General features: G+C 49.8%; 1 protein-coding gene across 9 annotated transcripts in view; it reads left to right on the top strand.

Annotated features, from left to right (window-relative positions):
* The window catches only part of LOC144941126 (receptor-type tyrosine-protein phosphatase delta-like), a 613380-nt gene that overhangs the window by 347301 nt on the left and 253019 nt on the right, over positions 1-13060 (top strand). The window lies entirely within an intron of this gene.

Genomic DNA, 13060 nt, shown 5'->3' with positions numbered 1-13060 from the left:
AGCCGGGCTAACGCTCGCGCCGACGAGCTGCGATCGTGCTGATGAGCGCCGTATTTGACGCGGTTCCATCACACGCCACCGCACTGCGAGTTATAAGAGCTGTTAATTTGCTCTGTTAATCATTCATCTGACCTGGTTACTGCTCTTGCTTGCACTTTGGAGAGAGTACTTAATACCCGTGCGGTGTTGCAGTCAAAGGAAAAGCGCGCGTTATTCTTCACGTGACTCTGTGAATACGTGAAGTTACATTGCGACAATGTTTATTCGTTTATTGTCAAATTTATATATTTTTTTCCTCTATTTGCTCTTCCAACTTGTACAGGGATCATGCTCGTATTAATATTGCTGTGGGCCAAGAACGTCTTATGCAAAGACGATAGCAGTAAGGGGAATGCTGCACGGTTTTTATTATTGAATACGGATGTCACGATGCCGAGTATCACATCGCCCAGAATGCCCTGATCTTATCGGATCTCGGAAACTCAGCAGGGTTGAGTCTGGATGAGTGCTCATGCAGGACTGGTGCTCACATTCAGGCGAGGTCTCAATCTGTGGGGCCTATGTACCTGGCAGCAGAGGGCAGCACAGTAAAATCAATTGTTGTGCAGTACTTCCCCTCTTATCTATGCTCCCCCGACTTCACAAACCCGCACTGACCGGGGTCGTGAAGTCTGCTCAAAACAAACTCACGAGACACCATCACAGAATGGGGAGGCCGTCGACCGGTAATGCATTGACCAACAAAAAAAGGTGGCTGGTACGTATGACAATGCACGAGTTCACTAAATAATATCGAACCTTGAGCTCGCAACACACACATTGAATCGCATGAGCAAGAACCGGTGTTTTAAAAAAATATGTTGTGCACGTTGCACGTGATGCTTTCACGTCGCCTCTGCAGCCGTGAGCGGCGCTTCTCATTCACCGCAATGAAAAACAAAAATCGCGTCCCCTAATCGTGGCAATCCATTTCCGCTGCTAGGGGATGGTGGAAGGATAAAATTGGGAATGCTGGAAGATGGCATTGGGGGGTATATTGATACATCTTCCCAACTCCTAGCATGTGGCTTGGCTGACACCTTGGCACGCATTGACTGCACGTGTGAGCAACTTCCGTGGGTTGTTTGACTCCGGCAAGCGGTCCAGGTTGTAATCCGGGGTTCAGACCCGAGGGATCGCGCAGTCCCGGCGTGTGGTGTGCCAGCCCCCCCCCCCCCCACGCTTGGACGAACGCCGCTCTCGGCCTTGGCGCACTGCGCCTCCCGCTGAGAGAGACTCCCCTTGTCGGGCGCGAGATGCAATTGGCCAAAAAAGTGCTCGCGCCCACCGATATTGGAATTGTCAGACGCGGGATAAAGGCGAAATCCAATTTCATCGCAGAGCGACGAGCGGGGCCACACTAGCTACCCTTGAAGGGGGTCGCGATTGAACTCGCCGATTCGACGGTGATGGTACCCACGTGTACCCCGGGGAACAATGCCGCGTGCTGATGGGGGGGGGGGGTGGAGGGGGGCAGTTCGAGGCTCTGATGCAGTGTCAGAAAAGTCCCCAAGGCCCTGGCTTTAACAGAAGAACTCCTCTTGGTTAGTTCTTGGGTTTTGTTCCTTGCGCGAAGGCCACGTCGTTGAGGGTGTTTGGTGTCTGTTGCAGGAGAAGGTAGTGGAGTGTTTGAGCTGCACAGACGCTGCCAAATGCAAAGCGCATTTCAATGCTCGCCGTACAAACCGGTGGGATGTGTACATCATGGCGACACGGGAGGTGGGTCGGTTGTATGCGTAATTGTTTGTTTTGGAGAAGAAGCATGAATATTTTGCATTGGGGTTAAAGGTGCCATGCATGAATGCACGTTATATATGTAAACATTGTTAACAGCAGCAGATAATGTTGCGCATTAATTCACAGTTTTTTTGGTAGGTTTATTTTGAAACATTTAGATGTCTGTGTTGTCCGACGCTCAGGAAATTCACGGTGAACTTGTAAATTAATCATTTTACCTCGGTGGGGGGAGGGTTTTTTTTTTACGGGAGCTGTAAAACTTAATTTTCTTCGACCTAAATGACTGCACGCCGCCTCCATCAACGTGTTCTGCGGGGCGTGAATACAGACGGGGGCCGAATGCAGCCTCTCCCGGGGAAGTGGGGTGTCGTGTGGAAGCGACTTGCGTTCAGCATGGGGGAGCCTACTGATAGATTTGTTTCCATGGCAATCCACGTGTTGATTAAAACAGAAAATGTCAACGCCAGGGCGCCCATACAGCTCTGGGATCAGGGATATACCGTGCCTTGGCACCACCGCTGAGGTCGTGGGTCTCTGCGATTTAAACAGAATTCGCAAGTGTAGCGAGTTTATGTATGTATGTTTAACTTCTTTCCCACCGTACGTAGCCAACCCGTGCTAATGGTAGGGTGTGGGCAAGGACAATAAACTAAACACAAAAAGCAGTTGCAAAGAAATGTGTTTTATATCCAGATTTAAAATTGCACAGCGCCAGTGGCTTCCTAATATCGGAAGAGCATTCCAGACGGCCGCAGAAGCGCATCTGAAAGCGCGCAATGCGGTGATCACACACCGTCTTTGTTCGATGGTGTCCACTGGGCCGCCTCAATAACTTGAAGGAAAAAATTCTTACAATTGCATTTCAATTTGATTGGAATACATTCCAGCTCTGAGAATGAAAACAAATGACGGTTTGACTTTCACGTGGCAAAATTGTACCCGCAGCAGGGCACTCGCTGCTCTGTGAAAGCTCTAAATGGACACTTCACCTCCATGACTCAATGCCAGTGGCACGGTGAGAGCAAAATTCTGGGGGAAAAGCCCGGAAACAGATTTCGAGAAAAACGTCAGCTTCGTCCGTGATTTCAAGGCCAGGAGGCCAACGGACGCGGGCGTGTCGCGGTCGTGCGAATGAGCAAATGACGGCCGTTGGAAGTGCCACGATTCCTCACATGCCCTCCCTCCCTCCCTCCCTCCCTCCCTCCCTCCCTCCCTCCCTCCCTCCCTCCCTCCCTCCCTCCCTCCCTCCCTCCCTCCCTCCCTCCCTCCCTCCCTCCCTCCCTCCCCATGGGACGCGACGCCGTGCGGTCCCCATCGCTCGCGGAGTTTACATCGCGAGCGGCCTTGCCGAGTGGGCATTTGGGAAATGATGATGCACACCGCTTTACCGTTGTCAAGTTCACGGGCACGACGGAGGGGAAGTGCCGTGGCTCTCAGGGGGGGTACGGGTGGCCGTCATTGTTTAGGGAATGATGGATTATCCAAGTCCGCGCATGGCTCTCGCCAATTAAGAGATTATTGCCTTTTGCTTCAATGCTCAGCGTTAATCGTTTGCTGGCCACCGGCAGCGACTTGTCGGGCCGGTGCTCATCGCCTACGTGGCCAAGCGGCGTGGACGGCGCGGGGAGGAGGGTGGCGGTCGGGGCTCTCGGGGTGATATCACTCAGAGCTCCGTCGATTTCTAATCCCAGAGGGACACGCCGAGACCACTGCAACAACCGTGTCGACTTACAAAGGAGCCTGAGCTCGGTCCCTCCTCTCGGCCACCGCTGCTTCCTCCTCCCTCGCTAATGCTGCCGCCACAGCCGCCCACCGCCAGGGGAATACACCCACCCGTCATGCCGCACAAGCTCTGCTCGGTCGAACGCGAAGTCTCGCCTCCTGCAGCTTGGCCTCGCCGTGCCCCAGGGACGATGCAGCTCTCCGCAAACACCCCGCGTCTGTGCGTCTCATCTGCGCGTTCCGTCTGCGCGCCGCAATCTGCGCATCCCATCTGCGTACCCCGCCTCTTGTTACTCCGCACGCAGCGTCTAGGGCCCCCGTCTGCATGTCTGTTCTCCGGCAAACTCGCGGGCGTCGTCGTCTCGCCGTGCCCGTGGATTCGGACGAGCAAGGTTCCAGTCGTCGGGATGCAGAGGACGGGCGTACACGATGCACACATGAGCGCGCGCGCACACACACACACGTGGGTCGAGTCTTTGCCTCGCTGTGACAAAGGCGCACCATTGTGCATTGCCAGGGTCAATAGTCTAATCCGTGGGTTTTACATTCACTGTTCTCAACAGCAAAACTATTTTGGAACAGGAATCGGATTGTGGATTTTCGTCCATACGAAACGTGCGTGCATTTCGTGGCCCGATTCCAGACTTGCAATCTAAAAGGGAGCAAGTATTTGCATACGTCACTGAGGAACGGAAATACACACACGCACGGGCACGGCGGTGGTGTCGTGTGTAATGTGACTGCTTTGAGGATTTTATGGGAAACTCTTAATTGTGCAGAACACATCACCGCTCGGTGCGCGTATGCACGCCTCGTTATTATGCACAGTGTATGTACCATAGGTGGGACAAAGTCATTGTTATGCAAGTCCAAGTCGAGTCGCAAGTCATCAAATTCATGACTCGAGTCTGACTCGAGTCCAAGTCACATGACTCGAGTCCACACCTCTGGTATGTACACTGTTGTGGTAACTGGCTTTGTCTGGTTTATATCGGCTTTAACGTCACGCGGCCAACACCGGAAATACATTATTTTATTTTCTGATGATGGGGATCAATGTTTTCGTGAATAGTGGTGAACACAAGACTGCAGCCAATAGAGAACTTCTCGAGACTGACCTTGTCACGTGAGTGGAACGAATCATCGTCTGAAAGTTTTAGGTACCTCAATTGATTAAAACAAATTAACCGTCATTTGGTGATGCTGCGTTGACTTTGGTGCACAAAAACAATAAATACAAAAAACTCGACACATTAATCAATAACACTGCCTTAAAAGGATATATATAATAGGTGACGTTTTAAGCAAGAGTTTGATTCAGATAATTGGTTTTCAACTTGTTTTCTAGTTCATAAGCTTGCATCGGTGCCGGATGTTTTCAAACGAATGTTAATGTACATCAGTCACTCGCCAACGGTCATCTGCGTGCACGAGATAGCACGTGCCGCATTAAATCCACAGTGGGCCGCTGTGTATGAAAGTACACTGCAGCCACTGACTTTGCTTCTGCTCGCTCGTGTAGTGCGCATGCACACGCGAATTTATGGGTGCCCCCCAGCAAGTGGGCTTGTCACACCGTGCTTTCCTCTCGGCTCAAACGAAAGCTGCTGCGTGCTTGCTGTAGCTGGGGGAAAAAATGGGGCTCGCTTATCCGACCACTGCATTCCCACTTCTTTAATAATAACAATCATTATTATTGTTATATAATTCCCTGGTCTTTCAAGCGTGTCTGAGAGAGTGCCTTATAAGGCAAATAAGGCACTCTCTCAGATCTGGACAAAGTCCCATCGGTGAGCTCCTCCGGGAGGCAAGGCTGCGTTGGCTGGGTCATGTAGCCCGCATGCCCGGCCACCGCATGCCGAAACAGCTTTTGTTCGGCCGGATCGAGGTGGCTAAACGGGCGCGGCACGGGCTAGATGGAGTGATGTGGTACAGGAGGATGTGGAGCTGAGTTGACTTGCCGATGAATGGTACCAGCTGTGTCAAGATCGGCCTGTGTGCAGGAGGCTCGTGAAGGACGCTGCTGGGCAGTTGGAGGCAGTCGCCCTTCAACATCAACGGAGGGCAGAGGAGCGATGCTCACAACAACGATCGGAGCACCGGGTGGCTAAAACACACCAAGTTGGCACAGTAGGGGGCACAGGTGGTGCATCGGCCAGTCATCTCAGTCAGACAACCCGTGGCACCTGGGTCTGCCCCGTGACCTCTTGTCGGGCGTTCGATACTTCACCTGGCCTCAACGTGCACACAGCCTGGCATAAGCGCCATGGTGACGTCACCGCCACTCAGTTGAGATTGGCGGTTGTTGTTGTTATGCAAATAAGCCCGCCTGGATCAACTCGTGATGTCGGACTTGGAGAGGCAGGCAGTGGCCGCGGGACAAGGCGCGTTTCAAACCACCCATGGTAGCCGTGTTCTTGTCTCGCAAGCACACGAACGGGAGGGCCCAACATCCAAGCCGAGAAGATGTTTGCTGGTGCTTCGTGAAAAGTGACATGTCCCTGGCAGCTTTCCCCAGAACCCACCCACCCGTCCGCCCCAACGAGCGGGCCCGCACGAGGAGGAGAGGCTGGGGGTGGGCCCTGTACCATCCAAATGTCGTCCCTGTGCCTCTCCCTAGATTGCTCTCCTCACCAGTGAATCGCTGCAGTGGTGGAACACCACACTCCCCTCTCGTCTGTCCTATCGAACGTTGCTGGGCCTGGTTCACCACAGCCAGTGAAATACGTGCACATACGCAGGGAAAAATTATCACGTATGGCTGAATAAATAGGCTCTCAATTAAATAATTGCACGCACATATGATTTTGTTGTTGTTGTTGCTGCTGCTGTAATTCATGGTACCCTCGTTAACTCATACTTGTGGGGTTTTCCTGTACACACAAAATCTGCATCTGAGCCCCCCCCCCACCATTCCCCCAGGGGGGCTGCGCATGGAGCCGTGACAAAAACACAAAGTGAACTGCACGCGAAGCCCCGTTTCTCAAAAAAACACTCGAGCTGCTGGGTACAGTGGCGAGCACTTAAGACACGAATGCAACCGTCAACAGCATAACATCGAGTAACACCGTTGTGAGGTTTATGATAGCGATGATGTTTCCTGCGGAGGATGTGCAATGCTGTGCTCAATTTTTATTTTAAAATTCTCCACGATGCAAGTAGTTTCAGCGAAAGAAGCATTTTTTTAATGGTGTGCATGGGGGTTATGCGAAAAATGATTGTGTCGTGCACTGTGCTGAGAACCCGATCTGCTTATTTATAAAAAAAAAATGTGGATCGGTGGCACAGTGGTTAGCACACCCGGTTACTTGAGTTCATCCCTGGCCACGGCTAGCATCAGTGGTGAGTAATATTTCAATCCTCATTCACCAAGTTTGCACTGACCCAGCGTGGTCAAGTTTGATGAAGCGAATTCCCGTGACCGACACTGCTTGCGGATGTCTTCATCCAGCAGTGGATTGGCAGAGGGCTCTAAAGAAATATGTAGGTAAAGCAGAACGCTAACAAGTGAACGTTCCATGCCGTGAATGTGTTAACGGAACATGCTGCCATTTAGACCTTGAACAGCTCCCAGCAATCAGCCTCTTGTCAGCTGGGTTCAAACATAAATGTGTCGCAAGGTTTGACTTGGATAATGAACAGCATCTTCCATGCGACGTCTTCTCTGATGCGCTAATATGGACTCTTAATGCCACAATTCCTTGTGGGAGCGTGCATGTGGATCGGCGAATATCTGCACCAGTCCTGGGGCCTTCCCTACGTTGACTCGGCCTTAAGCGAATACCCCTGTCCGGAGCGTAAACATCTCAGCACTGGAGATACAAAGTGGCCGGGCGTAGTGCTGACCAGCTGCTGTGCTCTGTTGGCCCTAATAGGTGCACGCTCACAGCACTGACCCCAACAGTCTGTTAAGGGCAGTATGGGGGTCGTGGTGGAGGGTGGGCGATCTTTGTGAATGAGTGTGTCAGAGTGTTTGTGAATGGCTGCTGCTGCTGTTATTTTGATGCGCACACATGTCTCTCCCACTCCACCCCCCCCTTCTCTCTGTTGATCTCAGAACGACGAGTCAAGGGCACGCGGTAATGGATAGAACCCCGGGCCTCAGCAAGCCCAGCGCTTGATACAGCCAGAAGCGGCAGAAGCGGCGGCCATTACATTACACCGCTGTGGAAATTTACCGATCAAACGCTGAAAAACATTGATTTGGAAAGTAATTGTGAGAAAAATAAATCTGTGGGAAGGACAAGTCGGACGAGCTTGGCTCTTCTTTAACAAGTAATGAGCCTCGCGATTTAAAGAATGCGGACTTAGCAGAGTCCTGGAGTCACATTCGCAAGTGACTGCTCTCCAGGAGAACAACATAACTGGGTTATGCACGGTCAGTTGAGCACTGGGCAAGAACCGTAACGGAGTGGCAGCCAAGGGGTAGAATGCGCACCCGCGAGTAGACCTTACCACGGGGATGGAGCGATGACGTTAATGCACGCACAGGTTGAACGCATGTGCGGGGTGCGTTGTTGTTACTTCATGGAAGCGTGTGAGAGCTGTGATTGATGTGCTATGAAGAAGGGCCATTACCCAACGCGTAACCTATTATACAGCACTGTACTGCAGTGCTGTTGACGAATGTGTTGAGTTTCCTTGAGAGATGGCATCAACTTGGGGAGGCCTTCATCCAGCAGTTGATTTATCATGGCTGATGATGAGTTGAGTATTAAGGGTAATGGTATCAATACATTCTTCCATTCTGTAGCGCCAGACTACAATAGTCAAAATATAAATATTCCATCAGCCTTCCGTCCTTCCAAATTTACAATCATGAGCACCAGTTTTTTACAGACACAATGTTTAGACCCGTTTCAACATTATGATTCTCATCAGTGAAGTCAACCATACCGCCGGATTGTATATTACCGGATGTTAAATGTGAACGCACTGCCTCTGAATGAAGGGGTGTTCTGTTGGTGCAGAAATGTTCATAGCACTGCGGCGGAGAATTCTTGGTCATGCATTGAATTCTTGGTGACGACAAAACATGGCTTGCATTCTGGGAGATAGAGGTACAGCCCTGCAATTGCCTGCTCATGCCACTGCTGGATGAAGAGCCTCCACTAGAGGGGGTTCTAGAAGGTCCCTCTAGACCAGTGGTTCTTAACCTTGACTGCAGCCTTGCTGCACCCCGTTGGTTCTCAATAGTAAAATAAAAAATGCATAATGTTAATAAATAAAGACAGAGGGTTTCATGAAGCAAAGTAGTTGTACTTACGTGCCCGTGCTTAGTTTATGTGTTCGATTATTTACCTTCTAAAACAAATCTGACAATTCTGCCCATGTCTCGCACCCCCAGAAAGGGCATCTGGCACGTGCAGCGAGTGTGTGCACCCCAGCTTAAGAAGAACCACTGCTCTAGAGGATATGGAAACTACTCTTCCATTATGCACAGACGTCTTGAAAAAAAGTTGGAACATATGCACACTTTACCCGCCCCCATGCCATCTGCTGTTCGACTGAACGTGGTCGACCCATTTATTCTGGAGATTGAACTGGACCATTAACTCACCATTGCACCTCGGCAACATTCGCTACCATTCTGTTTCTTGACGTAAAAACAAAGTTATATTTTGCTCTCGGTCCCTTGGCCTTCAAGACTTATAATTTAGATGACAGTTTAATACAGCTCTCAGGTTAACGTGTTGTGTATGCAGCAGTTCACGCAATGATGCTAATAATTTCGTAAATGCGATTCAAATCCCCAACTTGACTCCGGTAGCACTTCCAACCTTCCCCACCTCCCACCCCCACCCCCTCCTCCTTTCACTGATGATTTGCAATGAGAGGTTTATGCCTAAACAGCGGCACCTTCAGTAATTAGGGAGCTCGTTTGGCACCGTTTGTGCCGCTCAGTGCAAGGTGCTATTCTTAGGCAGATACCTGGCTGGGTTTAGTGCTAACTGTTCGAAATTGGTGTTTACCAGCCTGTTTCACGGGGCCACGAGGAATAAAAGATGAAGGAATGAATGCAGTGAACAAGGAGTGTCTGTTATTTCTGAACATTTACTACTGCTGTGTTAAGCACCGGTTCAGTTGTTGTTAATGAAATTTGGTCATGAGCCCCCCCCTCCCCCCCCCCAGTTCCTGCCTGACTCTTGTTTGGTAGAATTCAATGTTTGCTTGATCTAAGCTCCCACATTCAACGCATTCACCCTCTCACCGTCGTCCCGTCGTTTGCTCGTCACTCTTTTATTGCTATTACCACAGCCATTGTTCCTGTTAACGTTGTGCCACAATGCTTCTGCCAATGTGATTGGCTCGTGCTACCAAACGGAGAGCTCTACTCTCGTGCACACTGTGTTCAACTCACGTTTGGCAACGTTTCATGTTATCCTTTCCTTCTCGCGCCGAGCAACTTTGGAACTTCCTCCCATCGTCCATTTTCTCAAGTTTGTTACCTTGCACAATAACAAAAAACAGGTTCTCATCCGCTCTGCTGTCATCGGGGCCTCGCTGTTGTAGGCTGACTCTGCATTTAAGGTCTTTGGGCCTGAGTTAAGCAACTTTTAACACGTAAAAATGCATAATGTAAAACCCTCTTTTATACATAAACTAATCAATTAATCCGTTGTATTATAGTGGGACAGTAAAGAGTGGGATGCAAAGTGAAATTAAACAGAACACGTTTTGTAAACTACTCAAAATGTGGATGAAAGGGGTTGGTAATGCCCAAAAATTTCACTCAAAAAATCATCATTTCAACTTGTAATGTGTACAATATTAACTCTCTTGAAGAGAGAGGTGCAACCATAGATAAGCAGCAGCCATATGGTGAGCTGCCTCCAAATTCTCCACCAAGCTCTGCGATCCTCTATACATGCTAAGGTGTTTATTGGCCAATCATTGACTGTTTTACATGCGGGAGGAAATACACGCGTGAGAGGGGACAACACTCGATCCCATACAGAAGGAACAGGTGGAATTTATCTTCTTAGGTTCTTTCGGTAAAGCCACGCAGAAAGTAAAATAAAATAAAAACAAAAATCACGACGTTTCGGAGGCAACACAAGTCTCCGTCATCAGGTGGGACCGTCACAGCCAGATTAGCTGTATCAAGTGAGGCAATGATTCAAGATGTAATCCCTCAACTCGCTTTTAAGGGATTACATCTTGAATCATTGCCTCACTTGATACAGCTAATCTGGCTGTGACGGTCCCACCTGATGACGGAGACTTGTGTTGCCTCCGAAACGTCGTGATTTTTGTTTTTATTTTATTTTACTTTCTGCGTGGCTTTACCGAAAGAACCTAAGAAGATGATTCCTTGCAGTCACGAAAGCTTCAAATCTAGGTGGAATTTACATTATCTATACCGCATTCTCCTGGTAAGCCAGGATCATGGCACCTTTATGGCTAGAACCCCCGCCTGAGCAAAACGATTAAGGAAAAGAAATCGTAACACGACACCGGTTGCAGATGTCATCGTAGGCAATGGGGAATGTGAAATCGGCAAATCGCAAATGGAAGCCCTACAGATTGCTCTGAGCACCACAGGGTGATCCCCTGCTGGAACGACATGATGGCATGATGGGAGATCAGCTCGTGTGCAGGGCAACTTGGGAAGGCGTTCATCCAGCAGTGGATAGGTCTTGACTGATGACGATGATTAATCTGTGGCAAAGGAATGAAGAACCGTTAGAAACACCGGCAATGTGGAAAAGCGCAACTGTTTTAATCAGCAGAGGCACTGCGCTCCATTTATGCCCATTCGCTTTAAGGAAAGTGTGCTGGCTGGTTCTGCAGCTTCTAATGGAAGAAAAGCAAAGAGTTTAATTTAACGAACTATCTTGAAGGCCCTGTTGTGCAAATGTGCCACAGTCGAGGTAGTTTCAGCGGCAGCAGCAGATGGCGCAAGGAAAGTCGAGGAGAAGACAGTGGTTCTGAGCGGAGGATGTGAAAATTAACCCGTAAAAACAAAGTTTTTCACTATAAATCCTTTATATGCGTGGCGGCTGGAGTCCACTCGTCCTCTGGCTTGAGATGGCTGCCACCTATGGGTCAGATGATTGTCTGCCAGCATTAAGCAATTGGTAATTAAATATTTTTAAAAAATTCCCTAAACAGTGTAACATTTTGGAAATCTTTTTCTCACGAAAATTAATTGTCACGCACAACGAGTCTGTGTCGAAATTGTCAGCTCGATTGGATCACGGGAAGTGGGTTAAAAAACGACCAAAAGATTTGCACGCACGCAAGCAAGCAAGCAAGTGAACTTAATATAAAGGATTTTTAAAAGGGCTCCGGACGCCCGAGCTAATGAGCCGGTTCACGAGGACGTGCGTCACACTCACGGCAGTGCGGTTCAGACCGCAGCGTAGATTGGACGTCTTGGCGCTAATGAGTACCTTCACTTACAGGAATCCCGCCGAAAGCCGCAGGACGGCCGAGCTGCGATTTCCTTTTATTTTTTGCCGTTTAGGCTGTGATGCGATCTGCTTTGCCCTAAATGCAGTGGTCGTCTCGTGTAATTGCGGCAATTGCGCGTTTATAGGTTGTACATGCAGGCGCCATGCTGCCACTAGTGAGGGCCATCGTCGGGTGAGAGGGAGCTTTCGGCAGCTACTGCGCGTCACGGAGGGGGGGGGGGGGCACTTCGTCACACGCACGCTTTTCCCCGGAGAGCCCAGCACAATGCGCGGCTGTTCTAAAATACAAGTGCAGCAGCACAGTGGAGGGGCCAAGGCAGCGACATGAATCAATGTCCGGGTGGATAATAAGTCCTCAAAATAATAACACGTGAAGATTCATATTAGTGGGAGCGAAAATGCAGAAAATGGGATGCTTGCAGCTCTCCGATGTGTTTTGAAGTTGGAACCACGTGTTGTCCGCTCCGTGTGCTGGCAGCAAAACATGTGGAGAGAGAGTGAGGTGTGTAAGTGTAGCTGCCTGGTGTGTTTACCTGTTGTACCGCACGTGGTTTGGCACGTGGTAACAATATCGATGTGTTTATCAGTTCCTGAAATAATCTCCCCGTACATGGGGACGAAACGTCGCACGCCGTGCCCCACAACGCCGTGGCACATCCCGACCGCCACGTCCGGCAGCCCACATGGCGCAACCGCGAAAACCCACGTGGTGGGGATGCGCCACCGTTATTTACGAGAAGCCAACGGTTGCACGAGCGCGCATTGTGCTCCGCTTCAGCCAAAATCGATTTGGAGAGCTAAAGAGACTGATAATGACCCAAGGGCCCATGGAAAGTAGCTGCCTCACCTTTGACCCTCGGATGCGAAGCGGCACTCTGACCTTCATAGCACATAATTGTCCGCCGCACCTCCAGGACAATCGCGTTGTCAATTTGAAGCAACTCCTCTTTAGTTCCGCCGCAAATCTTTTTTGCATTTTCTAGCACATCTGTCAGCCTCGAAATGTATGTATCAAAATTAGCATTTAAATTGAGGTTATTTTCCTAAATGCGTGTGTGCAGACTTTGACAAATGGTGCTAAAATAACGGCAGTTAATGAAGTTAAATCATGTTTACATGGCCACGGCACCCTCGGCTGATGGAGA

Source organism: Lampetra fluviatilis, chromosome 24 (assembly GCF_964198595.1).
Source record: "Lampetra fluviatilis chromosome 24, kcLamFluv1.1, whole genome shotgun sequence".
In the NCBI taxonomy this organism is placed as follows: Eukaryota; Metazoa; Chordata; class Hyperoartia; order Petromyzontiformes; family Petromyzontidae; genus Lampetra; species Lampetra fluviatilis.
The sequence above is the reverse complement of the archived record's forward strand: the minus strand, read 5'-3'. Positions and strand labels throughout refer to the sequence as shown.